Source organism: Nannobrachium achirus (genome assembly GCF_963921795.1).
Source record: "Nannobrachium achirus genome assembly, chromosome: 11".
NCBI classification, from domain to species: Eukaryota; Metazoa; Chordata; class Actinopteri; order Myctophiformes; family Myctophidae; genus Nannobrachium; species Nannobrachium achirus.
The window spans coordinates 41,198,823-41,226,297 of NC_137820.1; the positions used below are offsets into that span (position 1 = coordinate 41,198,823).

Here is a 27,475-nt window from a genome sequence, read left to right on the forward strand (position 1 = left end):
TGATAACAGACATCTGCAGGAACAGCTGTCACTGAGAAATTCTGAACATGAAGAGTGAACAGTGTTCCACTTAAAAAGACCACCTACTGTAAGTGAACCGTGAGATTGAGGGCGTCTGTGTTAGCTTGTTAGCGAATGGAAATTAAGGGATCTGAGTGAGGTTGAATGTGGAACGACCATCTGACTGATGTGGGTGTATGTATGTATTAACTTGTTAGTGAATGAGAAGGGGGAGGGGGAGAAGTGTGAGACTGAGCCTGCCGTGCCTACCTGAACTATCACTGTGCTCCATTAGTATTTACAAACACGCCCAGAGAACAGAACAGACAGGAATAGATAGAGCATGACAGGAGCAACACTTAACAGTACACCGCGATATCAGATAATGTGACAAAAAGTACTCTTCCTTGTGAGAGTTGCGAGAATATAGGCCTCAACCTCAGAATGTCATTTTATCGTTGTTGTCGGGCAGAAACTTCTTATCTTAAAGGTCTTATGACATCAAATTTCATTCTTTATTTATATTTTTAGGCTTTTTTTCATGTTTCCTTTGTACGGAGCCCTGGAGTGGACAACCAAAGTGGTAAATGGTAAATGGTGCACTGAACAGATGCAAACACAATGTAAAGTAACAGCAAAAGTGATACACCCTCCCCTACAACCAAACCCCCCCCTGGATGATGATGCGCACAATTGTAAAAATCTAAATGAATTCGGGGACCACAAGACTGTGACACCAGAAATTAAAACAACTGTTCATCGTTAACTGTTTGGCCGTTTTTGTTCGCTATATGTCTGATAAGACACAACAACGGACAATGTCGGACATGTATGTAGATCAGCTACTTTTGCTATTTTTGGGCGTACCTAATAAATAAATTATGGATCTCTAAATCCATAGTGAAAATAAGACAAAGAGACCAAAGGACTATATTCTTAGATTGCTGTATTGAGGAGAGACAGACAAGGAAGACAGACAGTGGGCATACCATCCTAGTGGTATGCTTTCTAATCTCTCTCCCCACCACTAGCTGGCAGGTCGAGAATTCTCTCTCCCAAAATGGAAGTTACATTCAGTATATAAAGACATACAGTTATGACAGTAAGATCTTCGTGGGACTCATTGATTCGTTCCCATATCATAACAAGGAAGTAGTAGGAACTCATTGATTTGTTCCCATATCATAACAAGGAAATAACAGGAAGAAAGTGCCACGTAGTGCTGGTTATTTTCCACCACTCGTGACTTATACAGTATATCATGATTTCATAGTCTAAAGTTATTATGACCTGTAATCTTTAGCCTGACCCTACAGTATCCGACCAAAATGTGGTCTCATACTGTACGTTCAGTTCATATATATATCTTATATGGTCATATGAGACTCATACACAAACATAGAATTATGTATAATAATTCATATCTAACAGTACCTGTACAAGGTTTCCACCCGACAGAGACTATATGTTGTTGGGCGGAAACCTTAATGTCCAAAACTGTTGCTCACACGCTCTTTGTTAACACAACACATTGAGAGCTTGTAGATGGGCTATTTTTGCTCCTTTAAAGAGAAATTTAGCCTAGGATTTTTTTTAAATAAAAAATAATAAAAAGTTAGAATATGGAGATAATAGGTTTCTGCCCGACAGTGACGATACTGTATAGTAACTTATATTACATACTGTATACAGTAACTTATATTACATACTGTATACAATCTTATATTACTGTATAAGTGAGCATGTCTGTGACAGCAGCACCAGTGGGTGGTCAGAGCGCTCTCACACTCTCTCAGCTTCACATACAGTAGAAATCTCCCTGCAGCCAGTGGTGTAAACTAACTACTAAAGTACATTTACTTAAGTACTGTACTTAAATACAATTGTGAGGTATTTGTACTTGAGTATTTCTAATTTCCAATTCTCTCCACAATTCTACTTCACTACATCTCGGATCCAAATATTGCACTTTTACTCCACTACAATTATTTGAAAACTTAGTTACTAGTTAGTTGCTTACTAAAACATACATTACCCACTTCAGCCCTATATAGATTTCGGCCATTTGAAAATAGCCGAAAAATAGCCGAAATAGCTCACATTTGAAAATAGCCGAAATAGCTCACATTTGAAAATAGCCGAAATAGCTCACAATGCGTTGCATCACGACACATTATATTGTGAGCTTATAGATCTGCTATTTTCAAAAGATTTTTATACGTTTGAAAACTAAGAATAGGACATTCTGCGCAATTAGTACTTTCTACTTTTGGTACTTTAAGTACATTTTGATACCAATACTTTTGTATTTTCACTCAAGTATATTTTGAATTACAGACTTTTACTGGTAACGGAGTACTTCTAGATTGCAGTGGTGATACTTTTACTTTTAAAATGTGAGTACTTTTTCTCCCACCACTGCCTCCAGCTTTCCATGTGGAGGGAGTTATAAGGAGCCCCCCCCCCCCCAGGCCCCCTCCCCCTCCCATCCCTCTACCCCACAGCTTTGCACAGAATTTGCACAAATTAGGTGGGTGTCTCCAGCGGTGTGACAATGGCTGTGGATTGGAAGCCACTGCAGCGGCAGGGAAGAACGGCGGTTCCCCGTGGTCTGTTGCGGTGACAAATTGCTGGCTCCCGATGCAAAGGATCCTATATCGCAGCTTACGGCCGATATGTGTTCTGCAGAGCTTTAACGGGGCCCTGTGGAGATAAATCCTCCCCAATCCTTACAGGGGAAAAAAAGGCTCCAGTGCTATCCTTAAGCTATTCCTAAATATACTGTGTATATACACTCACGTGTGTGTGTGTGTGTGTGTGTGTGTGTGTGTGTGTGTGTGTGTGTGTGTGTGTGTGTGTGTGTGTGTGTGTGTGTGTGTGTGTGTGTGTGTGTGTGTGTGTGTGTGTGTGTGTGTGTGTGTGTGTGTGTGTGCGCGTGCGCGCGTGTGCATGCGTGCGTGCGCGTGTGTGTTTATGTGAACAACAGTGGATTTGTGTGTTTAAATGTCATGGGTATATGCATGTACTGTAGGTGCCTCTACTCTATTTGTGTGGTCTTGTGGATGTGTGTCATGTGTTTTCTGTCGTAAGAAAACATGAAGGGTAAAAAACGGCTGATTGAAAAGTTTATAGAGCGGCGATTCCCAACAATAACCTGTGGGCCGTGGGGGTACTGCAAGTGGCCCCCCAATAATTAGCGAGACACTGTGATTTTAAAGATAATATACCATTCATATGTTTAAATTTATATATTGAAAATTTGAAAAACGTCATTGTGAGACCAAGAATCATCGCCATGCTGAATTGTGGTGGATTTCTTTGTCAAAATATATATTTTTCTTTTGCCATGGACATGCAAATGAGGACACTAATATCATCAGAAACACAAAGAGCTAGCCCTGAATGACCATTACAGGTCTGTAATTCTCAGAATGGAACCAAATGGACCCGTTTGGTTCCATTTGTACTCTCCCAGAATTATGGTGGTCCTTGAAAATAAAACCATCGTACTAGTGGACTCCTAAAGTGCCACATAGTGTCGTAGTCTAGTAAATTGTAGTCATACATATTCTCAAGAAAACCTGGAGAATGACATTCAGTTATGGGATCTTGTGTTGTGATCAAAATAAGAATAAAATAAGAATTGTAATGTTATGTAAAAACAAAATTGAGAATTTGAGGACATATTGATTGGAAGAACTCAATATGCCGACGGGTCGGTATGCAGACGACCTAAACCCGTCGGCAGGTTAGTTACTCACTCCCGTCGGTAGGTTAGCTACTCACCAGCGTTAGTTTTACTGAGGTTAGGGTTAAGGTTAGGTTTAGCTCGTCGGCATACTGACCTGTCTGGATATTGACGCGGACCCCATATTGATAACCCATACATTCCATGTCCTCCTAAACATCTCTCTCAAGTTCTTTATATGTTTTCCAAAAGCCCCCAAATATCAGAGAATGATTGTAGTCCACCCACACATAGAGAGGAAGGCTGCTATTCTTGCATTTGTAAGCCACCCTTAAGCCACTCTCGTCCTATTCAATATGTCTCTATATACATTTTTTATATGCACCTCCCACAACATGAGAATTTTATATTAAACGATTTTTCATAATACTAAGGCATTCTTATAGTATTATGAAACATCTTTAATATATCATTTATGTTTGATACTGTAAGTTATCATGTGAACCAAGAGAGGTTTTTGAGGTTTGGACAAAATCTGTAGGAATTTCAAGAAGTCAATTGGTAAATATGTTGTTTCTATGGTGTGCAGTCCAAAAAATATGGGACAAAACATAAAGTGGGTGTAGAAGCTGAGAAGAATAGAGTGGCTGAGGCTTTGAACTATTGCCTGCCAAGTTTGGTAACTGTTACTTCTACGGTTTCTGAATCCAAACATGAATGCGTTTAGGTGCATCAAAATATCATAATAGAAACAAAATAGCATTGTTCCCAATTAAGCTGCACAATTTAACTTTTTCTCTGCCATTTTAAACATAGCTGTAGTAAGCAGCTGCCAAATTGTCCTTACCTTTTAGCGTGGGCACGCGCACGCATCGTGCACAATCTGTGCGCGACTCATCTAGTAGACGTGTAGACTCGGTGACAAGCTTTCGAATACAAAAAACCCCATTGAAAAAGACATATCCGTTGCCACGCTGTATCTCTGCTTATCAGCCAGTGTTTACATGAAAAAGCATTGAAAAAAGCCAACTGTGCGCTATGGTAACACGTGGACACGTTCGCGCACAAAACGCACGATATGTGCGGGGATCATAATCCAGGCGTGTAGAGACTGGATCAAAGTTTCCAAACGCAAAAATCCGATTGAAAAACGAGCGTTCCGTCGCCCAGTAGCTTCCACTTCTGTTACACAGTAAACCAATGGAGGCGGGACTATGGCCCAGGCTCAGACTGGATACGGAAAGCTGGATCCGGTCCAGACCGGAAATGACCGGATACAGTTAGGGGGGCGGGCCTAAAGAGCCAGAATCAGCGAAAATCTGCGCTAATACTTTTAATCCTTTCATAATGATTAAAGCTAATTAAACTTTACGGGCTCTACGGGCATGGCAGCGCGGTACAGCGGGAAATCTACGGTCTCTACGGGGATCGCGAGGTATGAGTTAACACGATTGCACATGTATGGAGTGTGACAACTGTGTGAGTTGGTTTGTGGACAAGAGTTCGGCTGTGCAATCAAATTAATATGCAATAATGCAATAATAATATGCCTGGAGGCAATCTCGCTAATGAGTATTGGGGCAGAGAGGTGTGAGCAGTATGAGTAATTTGAACGGTATCGGACATGTATACATAATGAGACGCGAGTCACGCATTGCACATAAATATAGCAATTCATATTGCACAGATTAGGCCTTGCCACACTTGGCACCAACACGCACACCTGACCAGTGTTGCTGCCGATTGGACCAACGGTTTGCCTCGCAGGTCCATATGTTAAATTTGAGATGTCCACCATCCATCCGCCCGTCCGTCCGTCCGTCCGCCCGCCCACCTGCCCACCCACTAGGCAATTTTAATATAGGATGAGATTGAGTACTTTTACTTGTGCTGCTGTAGTGTATTTTGATGCTAATAGCATTTTGAAATTGGGAGTGCAGGACTTTTCCTTCTTTTTGTTTAACAAAGTTTGACTGCTTCCACCCCTCTGCAATAAGTGGGTGGTCTTTTGTAATCCTGACAGTATGTTGAATCCCAAGGTCTGAGCAGAGACACCAGGGAGTGGAGGATAAAGGGATTAGCTCAGAAATGTCATATTCACGGTAATTCACCATCTGATCTGCTCAGAGGGTTCAATTAAATTGGACTCCTGAAATCATGAAGGGGGTAAAGGAGGGGATGTCAGGCTGCGCTAGTTTGCGCTTTTTCAAAGTTTCATAGACTCTGAAGAAGACAGTTTGAAGACAGTCAGTGTTGAAACGTGCACTTAATTATAAACTCACTTTGCATCGAGGCTATATGCCACTTGTCTTAAAGTTTTCACTTGGATGTTTTCTTTGTGATCAGAGAACTGAGAATATACTTTGTTAACCAAGCCGGAACACAGTCATTCAAATGAATATACTCTGAAAAAAATAATAATAATAATAATTAAATGCACGCCACTGCGGGACCCTTTGACTCTTCGACATTAATTCTGGGGGAGCCCAGGATCGAACTGGGAACCCTTCGGGAACCCTCCGTGTTCTAATGACGGTTTCTATACCCCTGAGCCACTGCCGCCCTTCATGAAAGTAGACCTTCTGGAGTCTTTGACAACCTTTTTGTTACCGGATTTTTAATTTATTTCAGGGTTCATTCGTTCATGCGCAATTTCTGCATTCAGTGGTCTGCATAAAAATGAATATGAACTATTCTTCAACTTTTATTGAAGAACAGGATAGGGATGATTCATGCCGTAAGATTGTGACCTTGTCAGGGGATTCATTGCTGCTTGGAGGTACAGTGTTGTTTGCCCTCTAGCCTTGTTTCCACGCAGACTTCTGAATAGTTCATTTTGTGTAGACAGGAGCCCTGCAGGCTTTTCTTTTCTTTTTTTTCCTTTTTCTTTTTTACACAATGCAGACTTTTCTGCAAGAACATTTCCTCCAAGATGCTAGAAGACTTTCAAGTAGGCCTATTTAACTCTTAATACCACTTCGAACGCTAATGCTCGTCCCAATTCTGACGGCGGCGCGTTGCCAATACTAACGCCCGTTCTTTTACCTTGTTTGATGACTGTAAGCTCATGAGAGGTCGTGCGAGTGTGTACAGTAAAAAACATCTCCCGTAATGCTGCTTTCAAATCTCCACCACACGTAAACATCAATGGATGTCCAATTCACTTCCTGGCTGTTCTCTGTGGACCTGATCTAGATTATGCGTTTCTATGCTCTGAACGATGGAAAGAGGGGAGGGCCATTTCACATTTGCATAAGGCTTCCCCCCGCTGTCAGTTTGGCTACAGTACATGTATATGTGTTCATTGAAAATGAATATTTTTGGAAATCATCCATAGATAATTTTATGTTTTTATGTGTCCACTCCCAACCTGCTCATTAAGTATGCCTGGTTGTCAGGTGGGTGGTGACCCATGGCTGAAGTTAACCACACCCACAGTGTTTTTGAATGGCAAAAAGGGGAGGGGATGATGATATCAGTGTATTTCAATTAGGCCTTTTGACTCATAGGCTTTCAGCTTTCAGGAAGTAACCAAAAATACACAGGGAAGACATTCATTTGCATATTACAACCACACCCGGGGGTCTGTTAGAGCAGTGTTTCTCAAATGGGGGTACGTGTACCCCTAGGGTTACGCAGGGGTACTGCAGGGGGTATGTGAGGAAAACTAGAAATGGGAATATGTATTTTACTGTTATGGTCAATGATAAAACATTGACAGAGCATGTGTGATCCTGCTTATTTTGTACATTTCTAAACCAAATTACATCAATAACTTGACTAGATGTAACAGTTATTGAATAGAAAGCAATGTTTATTTGCCATTCTACCACTTTTTCGAGTCACGTGTTCAAATACTGGATTCTGATTGGCTAAATTCCGGAGGTTATGAGAGGACAACTGCCGCAAAGTTGTGTGCGGACTTGTCCGAGATCAATGCGCCTCAGTGTACATCCGGGGACTTCAGGAGGTAGTCGGAACACCTTTCCCCCAACCAACAAATGAAGGTCGCAGCGGTCCTATGTTTACTAACGTGTGTACTATCGTCGCCGATTTATTTGGATCCAATGCAATCCGCCAACTTTAAAGCCCCTTTTCTCTGAACCTATGCCTTTCTGGAAGCGAACAGCCTCTATTTACGGCCGGAACGGTGCTTTTAACTGACGTTAGCTTAGCTGTAAGCTAGACGCATGGATTAGTATGGAGTTGGCACCATCTGTTGGTGAGTAGAAGATGTTGTTGGTGGAACTATCTGCTGTCTCGCGGAAGTTTTATAGGCAATAATGATTGTAACTTAAGATCCTTGCAAGTTACAACTATGTGTTTTCTTTCATGTATAAGGGAAAAAGTGGTAGAAAAGCTATTTACCACTCGGGGTCGGACATTATGCTCTGATAATGTCCTGTGTTAGGGTGTTATCGGACTCGGCTTCGCCTCGTCCGATAACACCCTAACACAGGACATTATCAGAGCATAATGTCCTCTCACTCGGGGTAAATTGCTTACTTATGCTGTTTTATGTTGAACATATTGGCATTGGAACTGGACTTTTGATGTCAATTTTGCAGTAGTCAGGGGAAGGGGGTACTTGGCTTTCGGAAATCAGTATAAGGGGTACTCCAGCCAAAAAAGATTGAGAACCACTGTGTTAGAGTAATGTTAACTCCTTAGACACATTCAAACAGTACAAAACTATGGCACCACCTCTTTAATACAGAAGCAGTTACTGAAAGTATGGCAAAGCACATAATAGTTCTGTAATATTATCCAAGAACACATTAGTCTGTGATTATGAGGATTGTGTCATTTTTCCAGTGTTGGGTTCGGGGCTCAACACTGGCCCGAAGGGACGCTTTCGTGGGTCTGTAACTCTGACCCTAGTGTACAAATGTACCGTGGTCCGTGGCCTAATGCATGGGGTCCTTAAAATGAAAAAGGGTTGAGAATCATTGGTATTTAGTCTGCGTAATCATACAGTATAGCTCAGACAGGACAACTCATGTTATTTGTATTATATGTGACACAGCACAGCAAGTATAGATCAGTGGCTCTCAAAGTGGGGTCCGAAGACCCCCAGGGGTCCTCGAGGGCATTCCAGGGGGTCACCAGTCTAAGGCTAAAACAGAACTTTATCAACTACCTTTATTTGTCATTGTATCAGCACGTACAGCTTGAACAACACATCTCCACTCAGTGAAATTGCTCGGCTGAACGTTTCCATTCGCATCAATAACATTGTTCATATTTCCAACCTCGTGCTACGTCTTGGTTATATATCGAGCGGTTATCCCCCTCGCAGGCGCAGCAGAAGGAATTATCTAAACTTGGCATCAGGACCATCAGCAAACATCACAGATGGATTCCGCTGGTGAGACTGTGGCATGCCGAGCATATTTTCTACACGTTCCTGTGTCTAGCGTCCAGGTCTCATAGGACGCGTTACGCCTGCTTGTGTAGGCAGTGTGTCGAGCCTTTTATGTACTCGGGGTGTCTGGGAGTTAATCACATGGAATCCTAGCGTTCCCTGTTCTAGACTAGGAGAGGGGGAAAACATTCAAGTACTGTACCGTTTTGAGGTATTTGTACTAGGTAATGTAATTTAACTCCACTACAATTATTTGAAAAGTTTAGTTACTAGTTACTTTGTAGATATAAATGATTATATTATAAAACATACATTAATTTAGCCCTATTTTATACCTAGGCCATTTGAAGCTCACAACTGTGAGCTTGTAGATCTGCCATATTCAAACATTTTGCACTTTTACTTTTAGTACTTTACCTGTACATTTTCATACTTTTACTTTCAGTACATTTTGAATTCTGGACTTTTACTTGTAACAGCGTATTTCTATATTGCAGTATTGATACTTTTCCTCAAGTAAAATATGTGAGTACTTTTCATATACAGTACACCAGCTGCTAATATGCTCTTATGCACCCTACTGTATGTCTAAACCTCATGTACATACTGTACGGTTGGACGTCGTTGGACGTCATTGCTGTCGGACAGAAACCAACAATCTCCATTTCTTCCCCATTTGTTTTTAAACTAGTAAGACGCCTCAGGGCGACATGCGAGGTTGCACCAATTCTTGGTCATCTGGCCAGTGATGTATATCGGACCAGTTACCCTTATATGGAGATTCATGTCTGAACCAGCCGCACAGATATGGGCTATCTTCCTCCATATATGGGCAGTCCTGTTAGATATGGGCTTAATATTGATGACATCAGGGATCTCCATATATGGGCATAAACGGGATTCTGTTAGAGTGGTTCCCATGACATCACAACATACAATATATTTTTTATGCACACATGGAGATCCCTATCTGAACCAGCCACAGAGATATGGGCCATGTCTTGGCCATCTGGCCAGTGATATATATCGATGACATTAGGGATCTTCATATATGGGCATAAAAGGGATTCTGGGGAATACCCATATATGGATTTTTACATAGGTGATGTCACCTGTGATATCACCTGTGATGTCACAATGATGTGTCAAGGGAACCAACCCATAGACTGTAAAAATGTGTACACACATGGCTTCACGGAGACAAGCTGTGACATTTCTCATGGTAAACTGTGTGGTCGCAAAGACTCGCAATAAGTCAGTGCTATTGAACCCTTTACATCTCTGTGTGAGTTTCACAGATATCCCCCCCCCCCCCCATCTTTCTAATCAATGATGGACAAAACAACTATCTCCACAGTAATGGCCAAAACCCTCATAACTCCACTTGAGCTGTATTTGGGTAAAGTGATGATAATGTAAGGACACGTTCAAGTATCTGACAATGTATCAGTCACTGAGACACTACCAACTTTGATGAGGCAGTGTTGTGGTGGTGTTGTTGTTTTTGGCTGGCAGAGAAAAGTTTTGCCCATCTATAATGGGGCTTGCACAAAAACAAATGTCAGCTATTTCGGCTAACATCTAGGGGGATTAGTATAATGTTACTCCACAGCTCCTGACAACAGAGTTCTGGGGGAAAGATGTTTTTGGATTCTTCTTGTGCACGGGTTATTAAATGTGAAAAGGGGTTGAAGGGGGAGATAAAACATTCGCGCCACGCTTGAAGGAGGCTGTTATTTACCGCTACCATCAAACCTGGGTTACAAACCCTCGGATAATCACACCCTCCGCGAAGAAAGGTTGAGAGCCTCGCAAAAGTCATCTCAGCCCCCGCTCCCCAAGGGTACTGCTTTGATTCAGCCATTTTCAAAATCAAATTGATTCCATTTTGAAGGGATTCTTTTTTCTTGGCGGGTGATCTTGTGTGTCTGACGTGCACAGTTCAGCGACATCTCGACAGATCAGACTGGAGTGGAAGTGTGCCATGTTTCTCTGCCTCTGAGGGAACAGATTGGATTTGATTTATCTGATGGGCAGGTCCGTGGAGAGAGACGATCAGATAGGTTTATGTCTTAATGAAAGGTTCTTTTTGATCTCTCCTGCAACTCATTACTGTTATCAGACAGATACACAAAGATAATTGAAATCCGCATGTCACATCCCAGCCATCAGTGCATTTTGGGGAATCCTCTTTCACTCATTCCTGGGGGCACGAACAAATGATGGTTTCAGCTTTTTATGTTTTTCTTTCTTTTTTTTCCCCTTATTGCCCTATATTGTCCATTGTATGACAGTGTCACGCAAAATAGGCAATGTACAAGGCAAGCTCAGTAATTGTTGCATTGTGAAGCACATTGAGCTTGTGGGCTATTTTAGCTAATTGTGAAGTTTTACCTGCAATGACATACCCAAAATATTTATACCAGGTTGAAAGTGGTTATGTTTGTCTGTGAATTAAAAAACCTGTGTGGTATCAAACACGACACACATGCATATCTCCTTGTATGGACCGTTCTGTCCGTGACATCATCTGTGGGTCTCTGCGTACTTCCGTGTGACATTAGTCTCGTACTGCATACAGACATCGACATAGGGACCTATCACAAAGTCAAAAGTATAGGAGCGGTTAGCACTGCTCAAAAAAACGAGGTTGACGATAAAATGACCAATCGTTTTTTTGAAAGTGGAATATCCCTTTAAGTATTTAAATGTACTTACAGTAGTTATTTTATGCCTCTGTCGACAGCGACAAAATGTCTATTCCTAAGCTGCTGCAGGTGCTTTCCTGTTAACCTCCTCTTCCTTTTGCTTTTTTGGGGGGGATTCTGAAAGTCTGTCATCTGCAATTTGCCTGTGAATGCTGAGATATGGCCGCCATCTGTACGAACAGCTGATATTTCACTCTGCTTCAAACCATAAAAATCAATAATCCTTTCCCTGCGACCTTATGCAGTCCGAGTGTTTCTGCAATGTTCCCTTCAGATTACACTCAACTTATCTCTTCTCCTTAGCACTGTATAAGTGCTCCTGGAATCCAAGGGTTTTCAATTGACAGAACCTCAGCGATGTGACATTATTGCCAGGCTGTCGCCCCCACCAAGTATAGCAGTTGTAATTTGTATGCAAATGGGAGAAGCCAGTCCCAGGGTAGCAGCTAATTTACACTTCAGTGGAAGATGTTAAAAAATCACTTTCCACCTGTCTTCCCTGTCATTATCAGGCGGAAATAGCCAAAAATAGAGAAAAGGCACAAACAAGCTTGGCTATTTCCGCGATGCCCACCGTACGACAAAGTAGGAAACAAAGTATCAACCACTTTAAAAAGGTGGTTAAAGGGGTTAAATTGAAATAAACTTAAAGGAGCCATAGTCAACTTTTTCTTGAAAAACGGATGCTAAAATAAAAATAATGTTTCGAAAATATTTTATAAAAAAATAAGCTTCATATATGTGTTTCTATTCAAAAATTACCACAAAATGCGTAAAATAATGATAAAATAATCATTTTGGCCATTGTCAGACCGACACTTTGTTTACATTCTAGTCTACAGACTAGGATGTAAACAAAGTGTCGGCCCTACAATGAAAAGGTTGACTATAGCTCCTTTAAGTTGCACATTTCACATTTTCTAAATTGTGTAACATTTCAAAAAAGAATACCTGATCTACAAGCTCACACTGCACCACATCACAACATAAGAACGATATGTAGGGCTTAAAGGAGTTGTTAAAAAATGACTTATTTTCTAACAATTACACACCCCATGAAGCCTTTTTTTGTCGCATTCTGTTTGGAAAATGTTTAATAATTTCTTTTAACCCAATTCTTCTCTTCTTGGGGTCCCTGGTACAAAACCCACCTTCTAGTGACATTCACAAAGAAGTGCTGTGGCGTCCAACCTTTTTCTGGTTCAGAGCCCCATGAAAATGTTGCTGATTGTGTTCCAGCTTGGATCAGTGGAACTAAACTAATGTCAAGGACCCCCATCTCGAACAAATATTTTGGAACCTCCAGAAGCAAAGATTTATGTTGAGGTATAGATCACAATTATTCATTATTAATCATGCTCATTAAATAGTGCTTCGGGAAGATGTCGCAGACATCGAAGCGTCAGTCACCTTTGCTAGCAGCTATAGAGCTGCGAAGTCATGACGTCACTCGCTCATCCCCCGGTTCGGGGAAGTAATTTCTCTATGGAGAATAACATTGAGTCATCTTAAAATCGTCTCATATAAGCATTGTGGTCCAAAAATAAAAGGTCTCTACGATATTGTCAGGGAGGTGGTTCTGTAAGGTTTATGATAGTCAGTCATTAATATTTGATACAGTCTGTTTCTAGGGAAAATTTAACTAATTCGGCGACAATAACATTAGCATTTTCTCACCATCAGTTGATTCTTCATATGCATATGAGTCAAACCGCTGAGATCATTTGTTCATGTTTGGAATACAGTTCTTATATGACGTGATATGAAAAAAAGTCAATGGGAATTCAGAATGGGGGGGGGGGGGGGGGGACAGGAACCAGGTAGGATGTGTAAATGACGTCAAACTTCACTGCTCTATAAGGAGTAGTTCACCCCCAAAAATACTTATTTTCTATCAATTACACACCCCATGAAGCCTTGCATTCATGAACATTTTTTGTTTTTGTCTAAGCCAATAATCTGGTAGGAGACTGCAGTCTCCTTCTGACCGATGACCCGGGCAGCACAGGCACAGAGCCATGCAGACGGCTTCAAACCGAACCCTCTCCTGGGCCACAAAACGTCTCAGACGTCACAGCCCTTTCTCAGGCTGTCCTACATATACTGTATCTCTACCGTCTCATCCCTGGGAGGCCTTTGTTCGACACTAGGTTCACCTAAGGTCTGCCTGCCTTCAATGCTCCACAGGAACTCAACAGAAGGCTTTTGTGCACAAGTCTAATTGCCTGTACGAACAGCACAGCACAAAATAAACCGAGTCGAACAGCCCACAGCTGTGAGTTTTTTTTTCTGGCATTGTCAACTTTTCCCGGAGACTTCCAGTGACAAGTTGGGTAGTAGCCCACGGAACTCCTGTCTCCCTTGGCCATGCAGGCTGAGTCTCTCAGAGGCAATTAAAAGTGACTAGTTGATCTAGGGTTAGGAATTACTGTGCCCGCTTGTGCATGTCCTGCCACACTCTCCCTCTGCGAGGCACTGACTGCGCCACAGTGGGACTTCAAAGGCCTCCCTCGCATTTATACATGTCCCAGGGGCTGCGCTGGAAGGAACAGTATGGCAAAGAACAGAAAACTTGTGTTGCACTGTTGCAGTATCAAGATCTACAACAGCATGGCAGAAGTAGAGGTCCTAATGATGCAGCTATGTGTGAGGTCGGGATCAGGGAAGAGAAGCATGTCGGTTGCACTGTAATCTGTGTGTGTGTGTGTGTGTGTGTGTGTGTGTGTGTGTGTGTGTGTGTGTGTGTGTGTGTGTGTGTGTGTGTGTGTGTGTGTGTGTGTGTGTGTGTGTGTGTGTGTGTGTGTGTGTGTGTGTGTGTGTGTGTGTGTGTGTGTGTGTGCGTGCCTGCGCATGCCTGCGTGTGCGTGCATGCGTGCACATTTCTACAACATGTGAGGTGAGATTTTTGCTTAGCTTGGTGTGACAGTTTACCTTTTGTTAGATACAATACTCTGTCATGCTAGTACACTCTCGCATTGGTCAGTCCATAATCTAATGCAGTGGTTCTCAAACTTTTCTTACATTTTGTTTTATTCTTTATTATCGATGCAATGGCTTCTATTTTCAGTATGCTATATAACAGGAAGAGGAAAAGGTGGTGGCTCTTATGAGCCTGGAATCCCCATGGATGAAGTAGTTCCTTTAATAGCTCCTCCAAACATCAGTCGGATCCTATCAGCCTCACCTCCCACACTTCTAACACTTTCCCCAAGCAGGGGAGTCACAAAGGGGGGAAAAGTGGGACTGAGTTTCTAGGGCCCAAGGTGGAGGGGCCTTAATTATTTTATATACTTTAGCTATTGAAAAATAGCAGATATACAAGCTTGCAGCGCGGCAGATTTTCTATTTTTGAAAAAGTCGTGAAAATGTTTGCACATATTTGAATATATGTATTTTTTAAACGAACATTTGTAACTCAAATTTTGTTTCTGGGGGGTCCCTGGAACTAAATATTTTGAGATGGGGGTCCGTGGCCAAATACATATCATTTTGGGGGTCTTTTACATGAAAAAGTTTAAACACCAATGACATAGAAACACAGGTTTTTCAACAAAACACATTTTCACAATTTTTCAAAAATAGCATACAGCGTGGCACATGGTGCCGCGCTGTGAGCTTGTAAATCTGCTATTTTTCAATAGTTAAAGCACAAAAGAATGCGTAATAATTAGTTCCCAGTCTAAATGGGTCAAACCCCCTCCCCCTATGAAGAACATTCATGGGGATCCCGCAGTGAATCCTTGTACCCAGGGCCCAGAATTTGGTGCGACACCCCTGTCCCCCAGATCACACCTCCTGTCAGACATGCCATGTACGGTTGTACCCACACGCCCCACACAGACAGGGAGGCAGAGTGTCTGACATGATGCTGCGGTATTTAGCCATGCGATCCTAACAGGCTCCTGCTTAACGCGTCCTTTTTATCCCCATCATACCAGCGGCTCGCTGGAATGGTTTAATTGGATACTCCTGCACCTTACACTAACTCCTGTTTGCTGCAGTAGCTGAGCGCTGTGCTTTCATGCACACCCCATCTCTCTTCGAGGTGGGACGTTCGCAAAAGAATCGAGTCTTTTGAACGGCTCTTTGAAATGAACGATGGGATCCGATTCGCAGTAGGGAGCCGTTCCTTTTTTTTTTTCTTGAGGAATAAATTCTTTACTTAAGTAAAAGTATATGCAATATAGAGGTTAAAATGTACTTGAGTAAAAGTACAAAAGTATTGGTATAAAAATGTACTTAGTAGAAAGTACTTCTCATCATGCAGAATGTCCCGTTTCACAGGTTTTCCAATGAATAAAATGTAGAAAGAATCCTCTGAAAATAGCAGATCTACAAGCTCACAATGTGTCGTGTTGTGACGCATTGTGAGCTTGTAGAACATGCTATTTTCAAATGGCAGAAATGTAATTCTAATCAAAATCTCCCAAGCAACTAGTAACTAAAATGAGTCTTTTGAATGGCTCTTTGAAAGGAACGGATCCCAGAGATCCAGCTCACTTCAAAGAGCCATAAATCCCATCTACTGTCTGTCTGTCTGTCTGTCTGTCTGTCTGTCTGTCTGTCTGTCTGTCTGTCTGTCTGTCTGTCTGTCTGTCTGTCTGTCTGTCTGTCTGTCTGTCTGTCTGTCTGTCTCCTCCAAAAGACGACATCACCAGCAGCCTAGCTAAGGCGTTGTTAATATTTGATGTGGAGACTGGGTTGTGGGAAGCTTTATACCAAAGTGGAGTTATTATACCCTGGGAGAGACTCTCACACGCACGCTCAAACAAACACACATGCACATGCACATGCACATGCACACGCACACGCACACGCACACGCACACGCACACATGCACACTGACGTACACATGCATTCATTCATGCATGCACACTCACTCACTCATACACGCACGCACGCACGCAGACTTTCTCGCTATCGTCTTGCACATTCTGCATCTTTCTCCCTCTGTGCAGAAACACGCACGCACACACATACGTGCGCGCATGCACACACGCACCCGCGCACGCACACACACATGCACACAGTGTTTACTGCATCATTAAAACTAAATTAACGGTGTGCATCGGTGTGTGTGTGTGTGTGTGTGTGTGTGTGTGTGTGTGTGTGTGTGTGTGTGTGTGTGTGTGTGTGTGTGTGTGTGTGTGTGTGTGTGTGTGTGTGTGTGTGTGTGTGTGTGTCGGGTTACTTTGCACAGGTGCACACCAGGTGACGTGTAAGTAATTCATGTTTCATAATAATTATGCAAAGTGATGATTGAACGAAACAAGTTCTCTGCCATGTTCATCAAGCCAAACAAACACTGCTGCCGAGCCTCCCAAAGGAGCCAGGGATTATGTCACCTCATTCAGTCCTTCCCAAGCCGTGGTCCGGGGCCCACTTGTGGGCCTTGAGGGTATTGCAAGTGGGCCATTCATAGGCCTGTCACAGTTATTACATAATCACCTAATTGCAATTATTTGAGATAATCACAATCATTTTGAATAATTGTCATAATATGGACATAAAACAACCCTGAAATAGTAGATTGGGTATTTTCACTATAAAATGTTTTTAAAGTTATTAAATATAGCTTATTGGTTATTTTAAAAGCTATTTTTTTAAATGGTGAAAATAGCCCACCTACAAGCACACAATGCCTTGCATTGCGAGGCGTCTGCTATTTTCACTACTTTTGTGCGACACTTTTGTATGATGAAGTTAATTTACCAAAAAAAAACATACATTATTTGAAACTTGGAGATACTGTACAAGGTTTCTGCCTGACAGTCCGGTGTTCAATGTCAAAAACATAATCGCAATAATCGCAATTATTATTGTGACAATTAATCGTGAAGCAAAATGTCCTGATCATGACACTGCTAGTGAGCACCCACATATTTGACAAACACTATGATTTTATATGATTATATAATATGAATTGATGCAACTAGTCCTTGCCCGTTGTTGTGGTGTGTACTGAAAAGTATCGGCTCGTAGGATAGTAGGATTTAAGACGTATCAGTGATGTCAGTCATTTCCAAATTTGGCACTGTTTCAGCATCAGACAGACATTCATTCGGTTGTTTATTATGTAGGATATATAGCTTAATAATATAGTATATGTAACGGAGGTGATGCGAACCTCCCCATCCGGGCTTCAAACCCGGGCCTCCCGCATGAAAGTCCAATATCTTAACCATCACTTCAAAGGGATATCCCTATGGAATGAGGGAGATACTAAACTTTTGAGGCTTCAAGGCTGGGGCTGTGACTCTCTCCGTCATATATACTAAATATGAAAATCTTGTTTTAATTGTGATACCAATCAATAGCAACTTAAAGTATACTATCAGCCGACAGCAATGATCAAGTATGGAGCATCTAGGTCGATTAATTGCCTTTTTTCCACCACATGACTGTGATGAAGATGCACTGGGCATTGAAACATTAGTCACTGTTTATACTTAAGCAGCACTGTGTAAATAAATAGATTATTAATTATCCCGGATGATCCAGTGCTTTAATCCTTCTGTCTGCTGATGTGTCCCACTTCTGTGCTGCCGCGGACCTGCCGTTAAAGGACCACTTCAGCCATTTTCAACCTATATCCATATAATTGGTCCTCACTAACAGCAGTGGGAAAAGTATCAAAACTGCAATATAGAAATACTCTGTTAGCGCACGGTCAAACCTACAGTAGTATGAGAGTGGATTCCGCCAATGCACTTCATTGGGAATGGAGTGGATTTTTGCCGAAACCCACAAATGGCATTTTGAAAATGGGTGAAGTCTTCCTTTGTGGTATACTCCCTTTCTTCTGAACCACTCTGAACCCCAGCATCCATATTCTAGCCGATCTGTGTTATTTTATTTTTATATATATTTTATATGAATTTTATATTACATCATAACAATCATGGTGTTTTGCCAATTACTAATAGGGGCCAACTTGCAAATACCCTTGAGGCCCACCAGTGGGACCAGGCCCACATGTTGGAAATTGCCGATCTTCTGTGGCGGAAAAAGGAGCTCAAATTCCTTGGAATGGTACAGTAAGGCTGATAATATGAGGGTTTCTGTTTTGGAACAATGGCTGCAATATAATGACCAATTAGAGTATAAATGCTCTCTCCCTGGACTGGCTTCTGTGTAACTGGTGGTTTGTACAGTACTACTGGACTGGACCTATAGCTGCGAGCTAAAACACAACACTCCACACTACAGTGACTTCCCTTGTTCCCTCAAACTCACATTCTGATTGTCATCATATATACAGTATGTGGTGTGGAGCAGTGTTTCTCAAACCTTTTCATTCCAAGGACCCCATTAGGCCAGTGGTTCTCAACCTGTGGGTTGGGAACCCCAGGGGGTCCCCAAATAAGAACTTTTTAATATCTCTAAAATTACAAATGATACACTGGTCAAATATTAGAGGCAGAAATTGTGAGCGTTGCGAGGCATTGTGAGGGTGTAGATCGGCTAGAGAATAGAATCGTGAAATTACTCAACTTAGTGCTCGTAGGGTGGGGGGTCCCCAGTTAAAATATATTTATTTTGGGGGTCACGGCCTGAAAAGGTTGAGAACCATCCCATCTATAGCCTACTTGGTTAACTACTTCAAAAGAGTTACCACCAGGCATCAAAAAGTGTGACTCGCTCCCAGGGCAGGAATTTCATGGAGGCCATGAAGGCCATGGCCGCTGTTGCCCCTCAGTTTGTCTTTTTGCCCCTCAAACCAATGACATGAGGCCACAGTGGCCTTTATGCCCCAGCTGACTGTACCACTTTCTCCTCTGTCTCTTTCTGGTCAATATGTAGACAGTAGACACCAGTGTCTTTTGTTAAACTCCCAGGGTCCCCATCTTTAAACCAATCCATTGACTTTGATTGGTGCAGGGCTGGATCCGATTGTAAATACCATAATTTATCTATTTCACTGCAGATTAAGTCATCATCCCTAACCCTTAAATTCAACACATTCTTTCAATGGACTAAAATCTTGTTTTATTTGATGGCCTTCCTGCCCTGGCATTTGTGCCCTCAAAAAATGGACAATACCACAGGCCAAGTGGCCTTGCACCTAACATGATGAAATTCCAGGCCTGCTCCCTCCCTCTAGCCTCCTTCAAAACTGCCTTAAAAGTCTGTCAGCAATTTGCAACTGAACCTAGACACGTCTGGGCTGCCAACAATGTCATCTTCAATAACGCTTGTGATTAGCATTGGATAGGATGGAATCATAATTGTCATGTCAGATCTGGCTGAATCCTGCCCTTTGTCCTAGGATTAGCCACGATGTCACCTTTCTCACACGTCTGCCTCAGTGCGGAGTGTACTTATTCATTCTCCATTAAAAAGGCTTGTGAGATGATACTTTAGTTTGACAGGGAAATTGCATTTCTATTGTTGCTCATCAGCCTTTGAAAAAGAAAAGTTAGACTGTGATAGATGATAGTGATAACAATAGATAAAGCCTGTCTGTCTGTTTTCTTTTCTTTTTTTTTCTTTTTTTTTTACCTGCATTCTGTCAATCTCGGGACAGCTGACCCTAAAGTAATTAAGTATTGATTGTGTTGTTGTCACCTGGTGGCACATCACAGACGGTGGCATATCACTCTTATCATTAATGTTCCATTGGCAGACCTTTGTTCACAAATCAAATTTTGATGTTACATTTCCGATGAATTTGTGCCCCCATCTTCACCCCGTAAATGTCTAAATGCAACAAATACAACAAGCTTTTTTGTAAGGCATCACACCAAAGTGGTCAGTTTTGTGTGTGCATGTGCGCACGTGCCCATGCGTGTTTTGTGTTAGACTTCCATCAGTTGCACCATTTCTATTCCTTTTCAATTGTACATACATTATTTTGTTTTGATTGTGTTGCTCCACTTTTGCTTTGACAATGTTAACGTATGTTTTCTCATGCCAATAAAGCCCATTGAATTGAATTGAATTGCATGTCGCAGGTCCCCTAACTGCCTATTATTGGGCTGGACTGACATAATCATTACTTAACTTGCTGTCCACAGGGAAGTCAAACCTTTATGTGCCATGAGGTGCACTCACCACTGGCATCAACACAGGGACACCACCACAGGCGATGCCAGTTACATCACCAGGAATGCTGCTGGTCCCTCATTGACTGTTAATGATGACGTTACCAGAAATGCTGTTCCCTGATTGGGCTATGGGCTTAAACACACACAGCTGCCTACCTACCTACCTACCTACCTACCTACCTACCTACCTACCTACCTACCTACCTACCTATCTACCTACCTACCTACCTACCTAACATACATACGCAGCCGAACATTTAACTACTTAAACCATCAATACAAAACTTTTCTCTGTCTACAAGCTCTGTCTACAAGTTGTTTGGCTAAAGCTCTCCTAAGAATGTGTTCAAGTGGTTAATGTGAAGGGAAAAAGAAAATATATATAATAATAATAATAAGCTCCTATCACACAAAGATTATGGGTCCATTTGGTTCCTTGTGTCCCCTGTAGTAACTCTGAGGACCCTGTTGAAGACCCCTGCCCTGGACACAAAGGGGGGAGACGGGGAGACGCTAACAGATGTCCATTCAATGGACTGTAACAAGGAGAGATTGGATCGCGAGGGGGAGGGATAATCGCTCCGGCGTCAGCGCCTCAAACCTTTAATGATGTAATGGAGCGGCAGGCCTGACCATGATGGAGGGTTATTATGGACCCTCGTTAAAGGCTGGAGAGCAGCCACCGTTGCCACCTATCAACCGGTGTTTGTTTCAATTCACGCTGATGGATTGGCCACATCTGGCGGCTGGCGGCGCCCACGCTATGGAGGCTCTGTAGGGTAGGAGATTATAACAGAGCTGTGTTGTTCTGTGAGGGACATGTGTGATGGTGCAGCAGCATGCATGAATTAGTGCTGCACAATATATTGTTATATTATCGCTATTGTGGTATGACCATGCGCAATATCAGTATCGCAAAAGGCAAATATGGTCGATATCCCCTGTAGTAACTCTGAGTTTATTTTGTTGCATTTACTTTGAGTTGAGTTGCTGCATGTGGGTCCAAAAAACCCCAGGGTCCTGACTCCTGACACCATAGTAGTAGTCTGTGTCCGCTCTCAGGTGCATTCAGCAACTTTCTTTTTCACACCAACCGACTGATCTCCCGCCTTCATTCGACTGCCAGTCTAGTAGTATATGTCTGGCCCTCCACTGGCTCCAGGTTGCGGCCCGCACTGAATACAAAACACTGATGCTGACCTTCAAAGCAGCCAAAGGTACGGCTCCTCCATACCTCCAAAACTTGATCAACCCCACAACCCCATCCGTTCACTCAGATCAGCCAACACAGGGATGCTGACAGAACCCTCGCTAAAAACCCAGGACAAAAATCCACTCATCCTAGACAATTTGCCCTCCTGGCCACCAAACTGTGGAATAAACTCCCTGTCGCACTTAGAACTACAGACTCACTCCCTAGCTTCCGCCATGGACTGAAGACTCACCTCTTCAGACTCCACCTAAACCCATAGCACTATTGTAACACTCCCCTTCCCTTGATGACCACACATGAAGCTAGATAGCATTTTTAGGTTTTAGAAAAGTATTTTTTACTGCTTAGGTGCGTGGTCTACCTATGTTCTTGTTTTGCTAGATTGATATTCCAATGCATTTGTTGTATTGCTGTGGATGTACATATTATCTTGCTTATTATAGTGATGTATTACCTGCTTATTGTAAGTCGCTTTGGATTAAAAGCGTCTACTAAATGCCCAAATTATAATTGTAAATTGTCTGTTTGGTGGAGAGCTACCTTTAGACATCACATCCCTGTCCTGCCCTGCCAGCTGTCCCTTTCACACACACGTCATTTGGGCTCTCTGACTGTACCTCTGAAGCCGGCTTAACAACGGAACAACAATGAGCCGCCATTCTGTGTTCAATAGAACACATGCGAGGCGGAGGAACTGTGGCATCGTTCCCTCTTTGAACAGCCTGTGTAAATGTATGTCTGTCTCTTTCTCTCTATCAACTAATCCTATCCCAGCCCATTCCAACACCTTTGTTTTATTTCCAAGCTCCACTCAATCTCTTGTAGTAAAGTCTGTCATCGTCAAATCTAAGGTCTGCCCTGTGTGAGGCAGGCTGTGCTAAAAGGATCCCTGGCTGATAAGCCACATACTGTATGCGTTAATGCAATGGTTCTAAACCTGTGGGTCGGGACCCCCAGGGGGGTCCCTAGATTCTTTTGGGGGGTCCCCCAGATGATTAACTTAAAGTGCAACATTGTTTTCTCACAGCAAAACAAATCAACATAAAAAGTGACAATTTATTGACTTTTTAATACCTCTAAAAGGACAAATTAAACATTGGCCAAATTGTCAAATACTAGAGGCAGAAATTGTGAAAATAGCAGATCTACATGCTCACAACGCCTCGCATAGATCAGCTGCTTTCACAATAGAACCATGTAATACAAAATGTAATGCCTGCAACTCTTAGTGCTCGTCAGGGTGGGGGGGTCCCAGTTAAAATATGATTATTTTGGGGTTCGCGGCCTGATAAGGTAACCACTGCCTTAATGCACTACATTGCCCTCTATAACTCTATAACTGCATTCCATACGTTCCATTTGTCCATGTTCCACACATGGACAAATTACCTCATCAACCTGCGATGGTTGTTTTCCCCTTTCAGTAAAAAAATTGACTATTTTTATTAAATAAAATATTTAAGGTGTTTTTCATTCAAATCTTTAGTTATAGAGAGCAATCATAATGAAGGATTTTTGGCTTATTAGCCAGGGAACCTTTTAAAACTGCAGCATGAGCATAGTCCAAGTGAAGTCAAACTTTCTTTGGCTATATGGCGGGTCAATAAGAACAGTATGACCATTGTGGAGCAAACGACCAAACAAATTGCCTTGCAGAGGTTCATCTCAGCAGTACACCTTCAATATCTTACTACTCTAGCAGAGGTCATCAATGAGAACAGTGTTTGTGACTGGTCAGAAACTCAAAGCTTTCTTTCAGCAGTCTACAATCAATGTTCCAATGTACAATGGACAGTTTAGAACAGAGGTCTTCAATGTTTTTCAGGCCAAGGACCTGAAATAGAGATGGAGCTACACTTCACTACATGTTGTATAAAATATAAAATTGTGGTGCAGAAGATTAAACTTTTTCATAGTTTTCATAGATAGCTTCATAGACTCATTTGACAGCGCTATCATGCAAGTGTTGTGTAAATGAATGAATGTAAATGTTTTTTACTTTTATTTATTTTTTACAAATTTTCTGTTCGTGTTAATGTACTTGGCCTTTTTTCCCTCTATACCAAAACTCGACAAAATAATTGCCAATCTACAAGCTGACAATGCGTTGCAGAGTGACTACTTGCTATTTTTGTTGAATTGTCCCCCAGAATAGGCATGCTATATGATTCAGTAATGTGAAACAGGCCCCCTCAGGGGTTTCGGAACCCCTGTTGAAGACCCATGGTTTTTAGAAGAAAGGTTGTCTCAGGAGGTTAGAAGGTACAAACCTCTACAGCAGTGGTTCTCAAACATTTTTGGCTCAGGGCACCCCTGTAATGTCCCCCTAAGTTACAGCATGTTGCGAGGAAAACTTGAGAGATTGTTTAACCACTTGAACCCCAGCATCCCTAATCTGGGTGGATCATTCGCCAAAAATATCAGATCTACAAGCTTCCCAACCCGCTACTTTTGGCGAAGAGATTTGATTTATATATATAAAAAAGAACAGACAAAGTTTATTGCAGGTCCGTTTTACTAAGTCAAAACGGGATCACGGCACCCACTTTGAGAAACCCTGCTCTGCAATCCCTCTCTTGAGTGATTACAACACAGCCAGATGGCAAGCAATTAATGGAGCACCCATGTTGCCCTCTACTGTGTCTCTGTCACCAGTGAAGGATTAAGAGACGAATTATGTCAAAGCATGTTGGAGAGTTTAACTTTATTTGTTTTTACCTTGTTTGTTTTTCTCTCTTATTTGCCTAGTTTTGCTGTACACAACAGTGTACCTTTCTTTTTCCTTCTGCAATGAGTAAAGCAGTTTCATCCTCAGACTTAGTTCGGTTCGGCAAGATCTGCTGAAAGCCGGAAGAAAGTTTGACTGGGCTTGGAGTAAATGGCGCAGTCTTTAAGATTGATACACCTATCAAAGACCACTGAGACATACATGCTGAGACAGAGAGCTGACATTTAGATCCTCCAGGCTACTATCCAGGAGTGTGGGAGAGGTCTGACTGTGCCTCCCTGTCAGATCCCCTAAGAGCGTCTTGACGAACCGTCGCTGTGCTCTCTCTGAACAATGAATGATATAAGTGTGAGAACAGTTTCCCTATCTCTGACTGTCACTCCTCTGTGTTGGGGAGTGTCAGGGGAGGGAGGACCTCAACACTGTGTAGGGGACTTTGAAGAGATGGGAAAGAAAGCTGCCTATTATTTCTGAGTGAAAGTTGCGCTCTTTGAATGAGGCGAGAGCGGCGAGGTGGACTATTGGCCTGGAATCTTCCGGGAAATGCTGTTGGTGAGCCCTACATAATATAACCAGTAAGACGCCCTAAGGGCGTGCACATAGGCGTGTGCACATGGGCGCATGCACGCATCCGCCTGGATGACAGCAGACTGCTGGGCGAGCACTGGTGCTTTGGCATCAACTTTCCCTCTGCGTCTTAAAATAAATATTAGCACTTTGGCCACAGTGTGTGCGGCCGCTTCTTTGTCTTTTAAAGACTGTTAATGGGATCAACTTTGACCAAAAGAATGCTTAGTTGTTTAAGTTTCATGACTAATTTGCATACTTAAATGATTAACATTTGGAGGATTCCCCTGGCAACGCAATGAACTGTGGGTAATTCCTTTGCCAAAGTCTGCATCGATACTGACTTACGGAAATGGTGCATGCATAAAGGGGCGGGGCCCGAGCCCTCACTGACATATACCCATTTCAATTGGTGCAGCCCTCAAGCCCTTACTGACTGCACGTGAACGCGCACCTAAGTCAGTGAGTCAGTAAGGGAGCGGATTGGAATTGGGCCTCTGTGTGCATGTTGCCGTGTGCACACTCAGGAAGTAGGTAAACCCTCTAGTGAAGTGGCAGCTCAGACGGTACAGTCAGTGCGGATTATGTTTGACTTTTAATATCGCCCCTGAAGAAGGCAGCTTGTCTGGTCCTTTCTGTGTAATTTAAAGTGCATCGGCAGCTACGAGTGTGCGGCTATACTCTTCTTTGATTAGTGTTTGTTCCGTCGGCTGGCACCTCATAAGGACTGGTGTGCTGTGCACTTTCTGATATATTACTTTTAATATCGCCTACAGTTTGGAGGAGATTGAACAGGTAGTGCCAATTTGATACAATTTCTGTCGACCCCACTCTACACTGTACAATCCTATGTTTTAATTGAACTTGAATCATTGGGTAGAAGTGGAACCCTGCAAGGGTCCATTTGGTTCCTATAAACTATCGATCATTTTGCTGGGGACACCCTAAAATGCCCACAATGTTCCCGGTCCCACATTGAGAGCCAGTGGTATTGCAGATCGGAGGAGTGGTGATGACACTAATAGGATTGAGTGATGTGAGGCTCTATTTACCACGTTACAAGACATGAATAGAAAGAGGTGAGCTCAATAACAGATCTATAAAAATTACTCATACAGTAGTTTTCTGTCTGACTTCAAACTTTTTCAGCTGCCGAAGGACGTAAAGTGGCTGGTGGGCCAATTATTTTGTTTTATTAGGCCTATAGGCCTATATTTCATTTTACAGACTTTATAGTTTCCTCAGTTGTTTAACAAACGCATAAGGACTGTGGTATAAAAAGTTCTCAAATCTTTTACTCATGTACTGCAGTATACTGTACAAATACTCTTACAAGTAAAAGTCTGGAATTCAAAATGTACTTGAGTAAGAGTACAAAAGCTTTAACGTATATTTAAAGGACAACATTGAATGAAGTAGAAGAACAACATTTTTTGAAAATAGCAGATCTAAAAGTTCACAACGCATCGCAATGCGACGCATGGCCTAGGTATAAGATAGGGCTAAAGTGGATTAATGTATGTTTTATAATATAATAGTTTATATCTGCAAAGTAAATAGTAACTAAAGTTTTCAAATAATTGGATCCAAGATAGTAAGTAAAAGTATTGGAAATTAGACATAATCAAGTAAAGTACAAATACCAAAACATTTTAATTAAGTAAATGTACTTAGTTACTTTACACCACTTCATATGGGACAGTCTCGTGCCCAACACATTCTCATACTACATGGACTTCAGTGACAATTGTGGCTCAAGTTTGCGTTATTTTTAACTTTCTTTTTTTTCCTTCAGTTTCTCAGTTTGAGAATGGCACTCCCACATTCCAGTGTGGGCGGGATTTTCGCGGACAAATCCTGCCGTTTGGTCAGATGTTGTCCCACACGTCACTATTCATGGGACACAGCCATGTTGAGGCAAATTTGGCAAATTGAAACACATGTGTTTCAATTTGTCTGATTGGCATAGAGCTAATGTTCTACGCCAATCAGAACACCTGTGTTGGTCCTCAACATGGCCTGTGCATGGACTACATTTGAAACCCATGAATAGCCTAATAGTACGGATATCTTGAGCATTCAGCACAACATAGAGACAGGTAAATCTCCAAATACATCTAGACATTTTAGAAGGCAAGTCTGTTCAAAATCATTTCTGT

The 27,475-nt window shown here is 42.1% G+C and overlaps 1 protein-coding gene across 1 annotated transcript in view; it reads left to right on the plus strand.

Annotated features, from left to right (window-relative positions):
- grm8b (glutamate receptor, metabotropic 8b) overlaps positions 1-27,475 on the plus strand; it is a gene marked incomplete at both ends in the record, with an annotated part of 294,591 nt that overhangs the window by 143,269 nt on the left and 123,847 nt on the right. The window lies entirely within an intron of this gene.